At 42.0% G+C, this 15,245-nt stretch overlaps 1 pseudogene; it reads left to right on the top strand.

Moving 5' to 3' along the window:
- The first annotated feature begins 13,091 nt into the window (after nt 1-13,091).
- Nucleotides 13,092-14,857, top strand: LOC149469785 (uncharacterized; annotated as a pseudogene).
- Nucleotides 14,858-15,245: the final 388 nt, after the last annotated feature.

Here is a 15,245-nt window from a genome sequence, read left to right as displayed (position 1 = left end):
GTACTGGGCAGGAAGGGACAAAGCAGGAGCAGCAAGATGGCTGCCATCAGGAAGTGCACTGGGCAGGGCTGGGGTGGTGGGCATAAAGTAAGCGTTAGACAAAGGGCAGGGCTGTCCCTCCCCTCCTCCACCCCACATTCCAACATAGGGCGGTGGTTTTAGCAAACTTCCAATTACAATTTTGTAATACAAATACATTATACAATTGCCATTTTCTTGAATTTCTTCCAACTATCCTTCTTTATACAACACTTTTCCAGTTCTGTACAAAACTTCTGTCACGTTCAGCAAACCTTTATCACATAACATTCCTCTCTGTTCCTACAATGATTTATGCCAGTCCTGACCTTCAGCTTACAAACTTTCGCTACTTACTATAACTTTAACTGCTTCACTTCCTTCACAATATGACATGCCAGTAATCCTTTTCAATATTTTAACACATTAATGGTACACATAAACAGTTTATTTATTTATTTTTTTTTTCCCTGTAGCAATACCTGTTCTGTCCACTACTCTTTGTGGATAACTTCGGCTACATTATACCAAACTTCTTGCTGTCCTCAGCACATGTTTGTCAACTAAGACATCTTTCTTCTCTTTTTTTTTTTTTCCGCCATACCTCCTTATCTTTAATTCCACATACTTTTCCTTTTCTCTCTCTGTAACCAGGTCACTTGCTAACATTCCTTTCTAGGGGTCTTATCAGCGTCTGACCCATCTCCTCCCCCTTCTCTGTCCTTCCTAACAGGAATCTAAGACACTTCACAGGCTGCTGTCCAGACTTTCCTTAACCCTTAACAAACCCCAACCTTCTGTTATGAATGGCAAACATTAGCTTACAGACACACATTTAGGACATAACATAGCAGTCTATCTTGGTGGGCCATGAGTACAGATCACTGAGTAACTCTTCCTAGCCCCAAAAATGGCTAGGGCACCCGCTGTCACACTACCGTGACGCATATCCGACACCTCCTCTGTTGTGGTCAACACACAAGGTTACCACACACCCAGAGAAATTATGTGTCAAAACCCTCAGTAGGTCCACTCCTCTTCCACCTCAAGACTGATACATAAAAACACACAACAGAGACCCAGGTAACAGATAAGCACATGCAGGTATATTTAAATAAACTCCGGGCATACAAGGTTACCTGCCTTTATTGACCTTTAGCAGCCGTACTAGGCACAGGTATGAATCAACAACAAAGACAGGATAAGCAATGGTAAGATAGCAAAATATATCTTACCATGCTCCGAGAGGTGATCAAGCTCTCCGGCCTGTCCAGTTTGACTGACACCGAACGCCTTTTCATGGCGGCTGGCTGCAGGTTCATTATTCAGTTCCCGGGTTTCTTGGCACCAAATTGTTTTAGTCATGGACTTAATCATCCAGTGCTTATCTGTTCCTGTCCAAAATTTATGACGCTGGCCAGCTTTTGGAATGTGCGCACATAAAGAAACTCACACTGACACGTTTGGTCTGTGAAAACTTCTCTCTAATTTATTGAAATGAAACCGTGAGCTTATATATGAAAAATGATGCGAACATCACGTGATAACAGCATAAGCATTATATTAGTCTTTGATTGGTCACTTTACACGAAAACAATCTCCGTCATGGTATAGGTGTGATCTTCTTCAGTCTTATCTTAAAAAGAGAAAAACATTCTTTTGTCTTCCAAATCACACGATGGGAGGGGGTCTGTTCCTGTGAGCAAATATTTCTTAAGCAAGGATTTCTTAAAGTACCACAAAGCCTAGCAGGCAGAAAATATTCACACAACATATGTATTAAAGTATAAAAGTAAATATTTATAAAACTTATAGAAATAGCGTATATATATATATATTCAATAGGAAACGAAATAGGCATTTTACCAAATCCATCACAAACACACCTCGAAATCCACGGGGGATTACATCAAGAGGCGTAAACTGAAGGTTTTGCCATGGCCTTCACAATCTCCTGACCTCAACATAATTGAAAATCTAGGGATAGACATTAAAAGAGCAGTGCGTGACAGACAGCCCAGAAATCTCAAAGAACTGGAAGACTTTTGTAAGGAAGAATGGGCAAAGATACCTCAAACAAGAATTGAAAGACTCTTGGCTGGCTACAAAAAGCGTTTACAAGCTGTGATACTTGCCAAAGGGGGCAGTACAAGATATTAACTCTGCAGGGTGCCCAAACTTTTGCAGACGCCATTTTTTTGTTTTCTGTCATTTTGAAAGTGTAAATGATGGAAATAAAATCTAACTTTTGTTGACATATTATAAGAATGTCTAATCTGTAATTTGATGCCTTTTGGAGATTTTTCCATCTTTCCTTGGCTTCTTTATGCACATTAATACACATTTTTAGCTGGGGTGCCCAAACTTTCGATCCCCACTGTATATATATATATATATATATATATATATATATATATTGTAACAAGGTTAGCTCAGCAGTGGGTGTGTGTGACCCCCTGGATGAGTTCACGACACAAAACAGGCACAGCAAAACAGCAGTTTAGGTGAGGAAACAAAAGGTGCGGTTTATTCACAAAAGGAAAAACATCAAAACAAAAATAAACATGAAAATAAATCCTTGCCAACTTGGCCACTTACTATACACACAGCTTCCCTCGCTATCAGGGGCGGACTGACAACTCATGGGGCCCCCAGGCAATAGGGGATCATGGGGCCCATGTGTCCTTGCCCAAACTCAAAAAAGCTTATGAAAAAAGGTATCAGGGGCATCTTATGGGGCCCCCTACTGACCCCGGGCCCTCGGGCAGTGCCCAAGTTTCCAAATGGTCAGTCCGCCCCTGCTTGCTATCAACTACGTGCAGCCTTGTGCTGCACCCAGTCCCTATCTCCCTGTTATTTAGAGGCTGGACACACAGATGTTTGTCTCACCACACAGACAGATATGCCTCTCCCCAGTTTACTCAGGCACAGAACTGGTTCAAGGATGGAGCAACTCCCTATGCAGGCTGGCCCTAATGAGCCCATTTGCTTCAGCTGGGCTCATTACCTCACTGCTGAAGGGCTCAGCACTTGCTCCCCTAGTCCTAGTGCAGTGGTTCTCAACCTTCCTAATGCCGCAACCCTTTAATACAGTTCCTCATGTTGTGGTGACCCCCAACCATAAAATTATTTTCGTTGCTACTTCATAACTGTAATTTTGCAGTGGAAGGAGTAGTGCCACATCATTGGTGTCAGTGGGATGAGTAGTGCCACATCACTGATGTCAGTGGGAGGAATAGTGTCCCATCGTTGGTATTAGTGGGAGGAATAGTGTCCCATCATTGGTGTCAGTGGGAGGAATAGTGCCACATTGTTGGTGTCAGTGGGAGGAATAGTACCCCATCATTGGTGTCAGTGTGGGAGGAATAGTGCCCCATCATTGGTGTCAGTGTGGGAGGAATAGTGCCCCATCATTGGTGTCAGTGGGGGGGAGGGAATAGTGTCCCATCATTGATACTAGTGTGGGGGGGAATTGTGCCCCATCATTGGTGTCAGTGGGGGGAGGAATAGTTCCCCATCGTTGGTGTCAGTGGGGGGGGGGGGGAATAGTGCCCCATCATTGGTGTCAATGGGAGGAATAGTGCCCCATCATTGGTATTAGTGACACCAATGATGGGGCACTATTCCTCCCACTGACACCAATGATACTTACCTTGCTGACTCCTGCTCCAGCCTGGGCTCGCTCCCTCCCTCTCCCATCTACAGCCAGCATACCTGGCTGCAGCAGCACCATCTGCATGCTACAGACACTTACCTGTCAGCTGTCTTCCTTATCCGGCTGCTCCCTCGCTCGATCTTCTTTGATCTTCACACTGCTGCTCGGCTCCACCTCTCCAAGCTCCACCTCCTCGCCGGTGATTGGCCGCCTGTGTGCCTCTCCTGAGCTACAGTTCCGGCGGCCAATCACTGGCGAGGAGGCGGAGCTGTTGAGTGATACCGGGGATGTGGCCAGATGACAGGGGCGGCATGTCATCCCACGCACACATCACGGTCCAGGGAAATGTGGACGTATCTGCATGTGGGCGGACCCGCCTGGAGACTGAAAGAGGAGCGGTGTCTCGGTTCCTAAGATCATAGGAAATATGTGTTTTCCAATGGTCTTAGGAGACCCCTGTGAAAGGGTTGTTCGACCCCCAAAGGGGTCGCGACCCACAGGTTAAGAACCGCTGTCCTAGTGGAACAAATCCACATAGAGCCTGAATTTTGGACAAATGTATATATATATATATATATATATATATATATGGTTAGCACGTCTGCCTTGCAGTAAATAGGTCATGGGTTCGATTCCCGACCATGGCGCCTCCTGCATGGAGTTTGCATGTTCTCCCTGTGCTTGCGTGGGTTTCCTCCGGGTGCTCTGGTTTCCTCCCACACTCCAAAGACATGCTGGTAGGTTAATTGGATCCTGTCTAAATTGCCCATAGTATGTGTATGTATGAATGTGAGTTAGGGAACTTAGATTGTACGCCCCTTGAGGGTTGGGGACTGATGTGAATGTACAATATGTGTAAAGCGCTGCGGAAATTGAGAGCGCTATATAAGTACCTGAAATATATATATATATATTTTTGCACAGAGAGTCCGCCCTGTAGTAGTAATCCTGCTATAGGGCAGAGTTAAAGTGGTTAATGCTTCTTCAGGAGGCCCTGATACAATCTAAAAAGTGGTAAGTATAGAAATAGCACTGCATCCTGGCTGGGAACGCCCCATATACCCCCTAGGACTGCAGTGACACAAGGGAATGGGTTGTGGTTGGCAAAAGAGCCTCCTCTGGTGATCACCAGCATAGGCCTTGTTACACATCTTGCTTGAGAGGTGCGGTTTGTCAAGATAACTGCCCAAACTACAAAAAACTGTAATATGATGGAAGAAGAAGCCACCCAATCCAAAAGAAAAAAAGGTGGAGGGAGGTACACTTGGATGCTCCTCACAATGGGCAGATAATCCAATTTGAAGGGCAAAACACTGGAGACACAACATGTTGCAACACAAACCCGCATCTTAACAGGAAGCAGAGGAGAACATCCATTACTCTTCCCTCTGAGACCTCACAGAATGTCTGGGAAAATGTTGACTTCTGCTGGGCCCCTATAACATACTCCTCTGCCTTGGAATCAACCTGACCTATATTTAAGATTCAAAATTTCAAGCCCCCTTCCTTGTGCTGGTAAGTCATATATAGGTCTTATCAGAGGAAGCAGGATCCTTTATCATGTGTAGGGAGAATTACAACAGTCAAGATGTCCATCTTAACCAAACCTCTGTAATCTTTCAGTACTCTTCCAGTATACGATCACTTACATGTTCTCCTTTCTCTCCAAACAAAAATACTTACATTTATCGGGGACCAACAAGATCTAGGATCACCAAACAAACCCTCTTCAAGGCTAAATCTCAGTGTCAGGAAAGGCCTGTCCATAGTGCAGGTGAAGTTCCGTTACGCACCAAACAAATGTGCAGGCACATAGATATAGGTGCACACAAGTGCACGCGCATGTGCACTCACGCATACAGGCACGCGCCTGTCACTAATGCTGACGCCAAAAGGGCTATTTAAACTGGCTGCAGTAGTTGTCCCATTGCCATATGGTCTTATCCCTGCTCGTGTTCCCTGATTCCTGTGATTGTCTCCTGATACTGAACCAGCTTGCTCCTGACCTCCGCTTGACTGCTACCTGCCCTGACCTCTGGCTTGCCTTGTATTATCCTTCTGTCTCCACTCCTGTCTGATTGATTTTGTTGCTGACTTGGCCTGTGACCAGACTACTCTTCCTCCTGCCGCTTTAAGACTGATCTGCCTGACCAATACCGAACCCGGCTCGTCTGACCCTGCATCCTCAGCATGCTGCTCTCGGGTATCCATCCATCCAGCAGGGCTGCATCAGAACCCTGCTCCCTGCCTACAACTCATCAGCTTATCAGCTATTACTGGACTGATCACAGACACTCATTCCCCACCGTGGCCCTGCGGCCGCTGTCTCACCATCAGCCGTCCTTGAGCCGGAGTTGTACGGGAGGCCTGCCTCTTCACATCAGGCTCACTATCCAGGTACGTGACACTCAGCTAGGTTTTGGGGTTCTTTCACCTCACCAGTTATTATCATGCAGCACACATTTCCCTACAAGTTTTTTACATGTAGAGTCCAATGTACCCATATATTGTAAATGGAAGCCTTGAAGCTTACATCTGTTTCCACTCAAGTAATTTTATTGACTTCACCCACATTTAGAATATGTTTACCTAGGCTTGTCACAACACATTACTTTAAAGTGTGGATCCATGTCACAATCTGGAATAATAATATCCCTTCTCCTACCCCTTTCCACCATCTTTACTCCTGGATGGGATTCTCCCATGAGCTTTGCTTGGTGGTGTCAGGCCATTTTACTCTGCAGTCGTCATCTCCCCAGATCCTCAGGTCTTGTATCCTCTGTATCTCTTAGGGATTTAAAAACCATCCTCATAGCAGTAACCTTTTAATATGTGAAAATAAAACACCACATATTATCTTAAAAATAATGACAATCCTTTAATCCTCAATTTTACATAACTTGTTTTAGGGACCCCCATTACCCAGTATTATTCCCATTAACTGTCCACAAAATATTCCTCACCAGCTTACTTTGTTTACTGTGCTGTATGTTACATGCCCCTGACTGCCATACTCTGTATGCTGTACTGTATGCTATACATTACATACTTTGACCGCTGCACTTTATACACTGGGCTGTACATTATATACTGCTGACCCTGCACACTGTACCATACATAAACCTGACTTCCGTGATCTGTGCTTTACATACAGTACTTCTTGCCCTGTAATTTATGTTTTATGCACTCTCAGCAGCTGTGCTGTGTGCGTTACATACTCCTGACTCTTTTGCTCAGTGTGTTACTTACTGTTGATCCCCACTGTATACTCACAACCCCTGCATTCATTTTCATTTCATACTCCTGACTCCTACATGATATAAATTTTCTTGTATATGACAGATTCCTGACCCCTTGTACATTGCCTACTCTTACTTACTGTTGACCCCCACTGTATACTCCCAACCCCTGCATTAATTTTCATTTCATACTCCTGACTCCTACACTATATAAATGTTGTTGTTTATGACATATTCCAGACCCCTTGTACACTGCCTACTCTTAACCCCTGCACTCTATATACTATATTGTAATTACATACTCCTGGCCAAAGTATTACTTGTCTCAATAGTTGTTGGTTGACTGTTTTACTGAATTTTGTCCTAGTGGGAAGACATATAAATGGTGTCAGCTATTATCTGTGTACAAAAAAGCATATGTAGTGAAAGAGTTTTATTTTGAAAAAATTATTGTGCTGAGGTTTATATGAACCTCAGCACAATAATTTTTTCAAAATGAAACTCTTTCACTACATATGCTTTTTTGTACACAGATAATAGCTGACACCATTTATATGTCTGTGTCACATACCATATATATGTATGTGACGCTCTCGCTTGTGGCACAGTAATAAGATAATTAGAACATATTTTGTTGGTACAAATACTGTGGTGTATGTGTGCCAGGTATACAGTAAGCAATAATACTATTTCAAATACCCATTAGTGTTAGCCAAACAGGCCACAACATATGCTCATTATCTACACCACATCTCTTCCAAATGCCCAAGTATGCCCAAGTATTCCCAGGTATTTCACATTCCTAGCATGTACATGACCACCCCAAACAAAAGTATATTGGGCCATTATTCAAGAAAAATAACTAGTTAAACAGACACATCACTCAAATGTCTTTCAATAGTGTTTTTAGCCATTTGAATATAATATTAGTATTCTATGGTATTATTATGTTTTTATTATTATTATTACTATTATTATTATACAGTATGTATATAATAGCATGAAAATGACTAAGCCATTGTACATTATCTTCTCTTTTACCATTACTTCGCAACATTCTGCATATTTTTTTTCTGTCACTGAAATCTAAATAAAGTTATTTTGATTAATTTTAAAGAACCAAATTTAGTGATTTTATTATGTATTTTCAGGCATATTTTTTGGCATTCATGTACAGTATAGGAAGGCAACTGTGGTAAGATGGTTAATGGCATACAAGTATTTGCTTGTATATATAAATTAAAGAATCGGTATGATATTGATTATCAGAACATTTTGCAATGCTATGGGGTCTTCAACAGAGTTCTTTTTTTTTTCCATGACAACCCAGATTGACTAACATGGCGATTCTTCATCTCCCTAAAATGTTAGGCTTTGGTGCCACCTAGTGTATGGACTTATTATTATTATAAAATATTTATAAAGCGTCAAAAGTTCCCTCAGCGCTGTACAATACAATGGGAGACAATACATGCGACAATATAATAATACAATGCGATACACGAGGGGTTTGAGGGCCCTGCTCCTTGGAGCTTACAATCTAGGAGGGAGGGGATAGTGGTACAGGAGGAAAAGCTGTGGGGGATGGAGTGGTAGGAAGAGTGGAAGGAGGTCAGCAATTAGCAGGGAGTGGGGTAGGCTTCCCTGAAGAGGTGGGTTTTCAGGGTGTGCCTAAAGGAGAGGAGAGTAGGTGATAGACTTCCTTTATTTATTGATTAATAAGGCCATGATTCCTTTATAAATAGGACAGGTCTCTACTTTCTCTTGGCAAATTGCAGTCGTGAGCTCTCCCCAACAAGGCTTTGTTCCCTCCTGCTTTTAAACTTCAGATGTTCTAATTCCTCCTGTTTCGTTCTCAGCAAAACTTAGAACATTCAATGGAGATGGACGGGAACAGGGGCGGACTGACAACTCATGGGGCCCCCGGGCAATAGGGGATCATGGGGCCCCTGTGTCCTTGCCCAAACTCAAAAAAGCCTATGAAAAAGGTACCAGGGGCATCTCATGGGGCCCCCTACTGACCCCGGGCCCTCGGGCAGTGCCCGAGTTTCCAAATGGTCAGTCCGCCGCTTTTAAACTTCAGATGTTCTAATTCCTCCTGTTTCATTCTCAGCAAAGCTTGGAACATTCAATGGAGATGGACGGGAACAGGGGCGGACTGACAACTCATGGGGCCCCCGGGCAATAGGGGATCATGGGGCCCCTGTGTCCTTGCCCAAACTCAAAAAAGCCTATGAAAAAGGTACCAGGGGCATCTCATGGGGTCCCCTACTGACCCCGGGCCCTCGGGCAGTGCCCAAGTTTCCAAATGGTCAGTCCTTCCCTGGACGGGAACCAGAGCAGGGATAGGCAAGAACAACAGTGATTAGGACTTTTTTTTATACATTCTTTTTTATTATCAAAGAAGAATTCTTTTTGCATAGTTACAATGGCCCAGCATGGACCTTGCTGGTCCCTGTGGAAGTGGAGGATCACTAAAGTAGCTACTTCAGAGATCCTTGCTGTCCTATAGGTCCTGTGTTGAATGGCTGCTTTACTGTATAGTAAACACAGGAGAGTCAATTGCCCAGAGTGGGCAGCATTCAGAGAACATTTTGTGCTTTTCTCAAGGAATGCAAGGCCTTCTCTGATTAGTCCAGTCAGAGAACACTTTCATTCATTGAGGAAAATTAAAGATGTTCTCTGAATGGTGTCAGTGTTGAGTGAACTAACTCCTGTGTTCACTATGCAGCAAGGTAACCACTTGCTTGGCACGGGCGCCATTCAGAGAATACCTTGCATTTCCTCAATAAATGCTAAGTATTCTCCAATTGGATAAGGTAGAGATGAAGGATGGTATCGACTGAGAAAATACAAAGCATTCTCCAAATGGCACCCATGCCAATCATGAGTGTTCACTTTGCAGCAGGGCAGCCATTTGGCACAGGACCACACCAAAAACCAGGAAGGGAGGGTAGGTAAGATAGCAGTAAAATCAGAAAAGAGTTCTAATTCTTCCTCACTCTACCCGAAACAAGAAAAAAACTTGGGGCTTGATGTGCAGTTTAAAGAGGACTTCTCGGTATGGATGATTTATGCATAGTTACATTGGCCCAGCTTGGACCATTGTAATTAAGCATATACCATACCTGACTGATGACCACCAAAGCCTGGAATTGCTAAAGTAGACACCGATGCTCCAGTAATCTCTGCTTGCTTATGGGTCCCATGATAAGCAGCTGTCCTGCTGCATTCTGAAGGTTGGCCACTTGGCACAGACACCATTCAGAGAATACTTTACTTTTTACTTTTTCTAAATGAATGCAGACTATTCTGTGATTGCACAAGGTGGAGAGCTTGATGTCTCCACCCTATCCACCCTACCTCTCCACCTCATTCAAAGCTTTGCAACGCCAATCAGTAGGTACCATGCCAGTCAGTATAATGTGTTTAAAAATTATAAATAGCTGTTTGGCTATAGCTGAGCTAAATTCCCTAAGGACTCATGGGTGTGGGCCATCTTGACCTGTTTACATTTCGTTCCTTTTTCACCTGTTCTTCAGTCAACACAGAGGTACCTTTAGTGAAACTTTAGTATGATTACTGTTAAAACAATCAAACCCATCTTTTTCCTCTGTAAAAATGGAAGAGAAAATTTTTTTTTATTTTTGTATTTTTATATTATTATTATTTCTAGTATTTAAAAACATAATTCTGAGTCAACAGATGCTAATGAGTGTGAATATATTTTTCAAACTCATGAAAGTTGAAAACAAATTTTTGTCGAAGTTTCCAGTGATTAGATTTTTCAATCTCTTATAGTATTGGTCAAATTTCCTCTATTCTTTTTACAAAGAAATTCTTGTCACACAACAGTGCTTCATTTACATTTAATAGATGACTAAGAGTAAACCATTCTTACAGAGTGAAATCTACATTTTGCAGTAAGTATCCTACTTAAGAAATAAATGGCTTAAGTAAGGTAGGTGTTGGGATCAGTGCTCCGTGTTTATTGATTGAAATTATTAAATCCCTATTAAAAGCTGTCATCATCCAAAATGGACAGTTTATACAATTTACACAGAACTGTACTGATGAAGGGGATTTTATGAAACAGTTGGAAATACTGAAAGCTAGGCTTATATATAAATGGTATTATGAATTTGATTTAGATGGGGATATTAATGTGAAAGATATCAAAAGGGAGAAATTGAAAAGAAAATCGGAGGATAAAAACATGGAATTTCGTTTTTCTACAAATTATAGTGCCCAACATAAATGATTAGAGGGGATTGTTAAAAAATATTGGCCAATTTTTTTTAGCCAATAGAATTTAGGCCCTCTTTTACCCGAAAGATCAAAGATTATTTACAGAAAGGCACTGATAAGAAAAAGTTTAGCAAAGAATATTATAAATCCCCCTACAAAAGATAAACAGGTAACCTGTAAAACAAGATTTAGAAGATGTAAAGGTTGTATGAAAACAAATGGTAACCAAAGATATAGGGAATCTTAAATCCACCACTACTCACAAAAGAATATAAAATTACACAATTTATTTCTTGACATACAAAAGAAGTTTTATATATACAGGGGTTAGACAAAAAATGGAAACACTACATGATTTGCAGGAGTGAAAGTGACAACATGTTTTGCATTGAAAGCAGAAATGATGTAACATTTACTTCACTTTCATCAATTACTGCATGCGCAGCTAGTAATATGGAGTCAGATATAATATACATCATAGCTTACTGAGCTTCAAAGCAAGCAAATTGTTGGTGTCTGCTTAGGTGGAGCCCCTGTCACTGAAGCTGACAATTTATTTGCCATGTCGCGAGGTATGAAAGGTTATGACGGCATATACAATTTCTGGGAAAAACGTTGTCTGATAAGCATAAGCGCAACGGGCATGGTCAACTGACCAAAATAGACAAAATTACATTGCAGAGGATTGTGACCCGGAATAAGAAAACAACTGCTGCAAAAGTGACTGCAGAGCTCAATCTCATGGGACAATATGCAATTACAATATGCCTGACAACACCTTGACATGCCTCGCTGTGCTTTTTTCAGCATTTTTGCAGTAAAGGCTTCTTTCTGGCAACTCGACCATGCAGCTCATTTTTGTTCAAGCATTGTCGTATTGTGATCCTTGAAAAAAACACATCATCTTTTCCAGCATAACCATTATTTCTCCTGATGTATCTGGAACAATTCTTCTGGCAGTTGTGGCTGCAATCTTTCTTGGTCTACCTGACTGCTGAGTGCGCTTCCCCGGGAGGACATCATAACTGCACAACCGCACTTTAGCCGTCATTTGCCTATAGTGCAGTTGGCAAATGGTTAAATTGAACAAGAAAATTGTATAATGCATGGCAAGTTTTAGGTTAGTTATACATAATGGATTGGGAAATCTTCACTGGTGGCTATTGTATTATATATAATATATAAGTAGTCATGACATCTGTGGCTACTTGAATGCCCAAAAACTGGCCATACACTGGTAGATTTTCGAATGATCATTTGTATGAAAAATCTTGTCAGCACATTCAGTAATATCAAAAGAGACTTGATGTATGTTGTTCAAGAGTACTTCAAAATTTTGTTTGCTTTTACCATTTGTTTTAGATATGAATGGAATTTCTTGAGTGAAAATGTCATACAGTGTTAAGCTTTGTTCTGACGGGCAGCAGCCCTATGGTGCCCCTCTGAAAAGTAATCCTGAGAAGCTGCATGTCCTGTGGGAAGTCAGGGTACAGTAAAATCATTCATTGAGCTTTTTTGGCTGTACATGGCCCCACGTTATTTAGTAGCAGCCCTGGTCAGTCCTCAGGCACACAGGGCATTTAAAAAATGTGCTGTAAAGCTAGTACTGGCACCAGGGAAAAGTGGCATAAAAAAATGCAATTTTAGCTGCATTTTTGCACAAGGGTTTATTCACATTTAGGGGTGGACTGACCATTTGGAAACTCGGGCACTGCCTGAGGGCCCGGGGTCAGTAGGGGGCCCCATGAGATGCCCCTGGTACCTTTTTCACAGGCTTTTTTGAGTTTGGGCAAGGACACAGGGGCCCCATGATCCCCTATTGCCTTGGGGCCCCATGAGTTGTCAGTCCGCCCCTGGTCATGTTAGTGTTTAGAAGCGTTGTTTAAAATAAACACTGCTCTTTTTTTTTTTTACTTTCAAAATGTCCCACAATGCATATATTCATCATTTCTCTGCATCATTTTGTTTGGAGAGAGAGTAGAGAGCATCTGCGAGTATTTGATCACTGTAAAATAGATCCTGTTGTTCTCAAAATTGATGAGGCAATCCTGCTGATTGTGTTACATAGGCTGAGGAGAAGGAGACAGCTGGAGGAGGAGAGACGCATCCATCGTCGCCGTTTCTGGATGCATCCTATTATATCACAGCGTCTCTCTTTGGTGTACTTTCCAACTTCTATGGCCAACTGCACATGCATCCAAAAAATGTTTACAACTTCACATAGAAGTTGCTATGTTTGATGACCTGCTGGAGAGGCTCAGACCAAGGATGGATACTCAGATGCGAACAGCTGCTTGTGATAATCAGGTATGTTACATTTTTTTATCCAGAAAAATATACAGATATATAATTTTTATTTTAATTTATTAATTGTAGGTTTTTTTTGTTTTTTTTTTAATTTATGCTATATTTGAAATTTTGATAATTGTATGGTTCCCCTTTTTTTTTACCCTTTTTCTCAGATGAATATGTATATATATTAGGTTTCTTGCTACAGGACAACATTTGTGTCCTTACATCACATTTTTTACTGGGCATCTCCACAGTAGCCAAGATAACAAGGGAAACCTGCTTGGCACTATGGGAGGAGTTTAAGGAAGTGTTCATGCCTGAGCCTAATGAAGACACCTGGGAAGCTGTAGCGGATGAGTTTTAGCAGAAGACCCAATTCCCAAAATGCTTTGGTGCCCTTGACTGCAAGCACAGCAGGGTAAAGAAGCCTCCTCAGTCTGGATCACTATACTTCAATTATAAAAAGTATTTCTCTGTGGTCTTCCTGACATTGGCTGATGTCAACCTACACTTCATTAAAAATGAAAAAGAGAGGAAGGCGCCTCTAAGTGCAGTATAGAAAATTTATTAGTGAACAATAGATAAATTGCACTTACAAGATAAATAGTTAAAAAGACTTATCGTATGGTGTATAAAGATCCAGGTGAGACATCCAGCCATCCAGCAGCAGCTCTGCCTATAGGATCAGGAAGTAAGACCTAGGATGGGTCTGTGTATCAAAATGAGGCTTGTAGAGTCGGATGTAGGAGGTGAAGGGGCAGGAATGCGTTTTGGAGCATGCTCAGTAGGCTCCTTGTTCAGACCAGAGTCCCAATAGAATGCTGACATTTTTATAGTGTGAAGGGAACACTATAAAAATGTCAGCGTTCTGTTGGGGCTCTGGTCTGAAGAAGGACCCTACTGAGCATGCTCTGAAACACGTTACCACCCCCTACATCTGACTCTGCTCTCTCTTGTAAGTGCAATTTATCTATTGTTCACTATCTATCTATATCTATATCTATCTATCTATATCTATACTGCACTTAGAGGCACCTTCCTCTGTTTTTTGTGTTTATTGCATTAGTGCCTTGCTTCCACTCTAAGAAGAGCTGCCTCAGTGTTACTGCTCCCATCCATCCCTGATATCCATCTGGCACCTTTATCCAACAGCAACAGAGGTTTGGCTCTAACAAGCGTGCCATATATAATATACATGTTCAACCTACGCTTCATTGCTGTGGATGTCGGAGCGTACAGCAGCCAAGGTATCTTTCGCCAGTCAGTCTTTGGACGTCACCTACATGAAGGATGCCTTCACATTCCACCAAGCAGGCCTCTACCTTGTACAGAAGAACCCAGTCTACCTTTGGTCATGGTAGCAAATGAGGCCTTAAGATTGGCAGAAAATCTAATGAGGCCATAAATTGGCTATGGTCTCAGCCAGAAGCAAAAAATCTTCAATTATCGGCTCAGCTGTGTTGTTGAATATGCCTTCGGCGTCTGCACTGCAAAGTGGAGAGTACTGCTCTCATGCATGCAGCTGGAAGTAAAAAATGCCATCAATGTGGTATTGGCCTGCTATGTCCTTCACAACTTTCTGCGGGACGAAGAGAGAGGCACTATTGAACCAGAGCCACAATTATCAAAGTCTACGTGTTCAGTTTATGGACCTACAGTCAACTGTACAGGTCATGGCCATCTGCAATCAGTTGGCAAATTTTTTTGTATCACCAGAGGGAGAAGTATCATAGCAGGATCAATAAGTGTAATATATTTTGTTGTTTCTGCATTATCTCTGCTTACTGCTATTA

This window comes from Staurois parvus, unplaced genomic scaffold (genome assembly GCF_062004578.1).
Source record: "Staurois parvus isolate SC_StPar_1 unplaced genomic scaffold, SC_StPar_1.0 ptg000059l, whole genome shotgun sequence".
NCBI classification, from domain to species: domain Eukaryota; kingdom Metazoa; phylum Chordata; class Amphibia; order Anura; family Ranidae; genus Staurois; species Staurois parvus.
The sequence above is the reverse complement of the archived record's forward strand: the minus strand, read 5'-3'. Positions and strand labels throughout refer to the sequence as shown.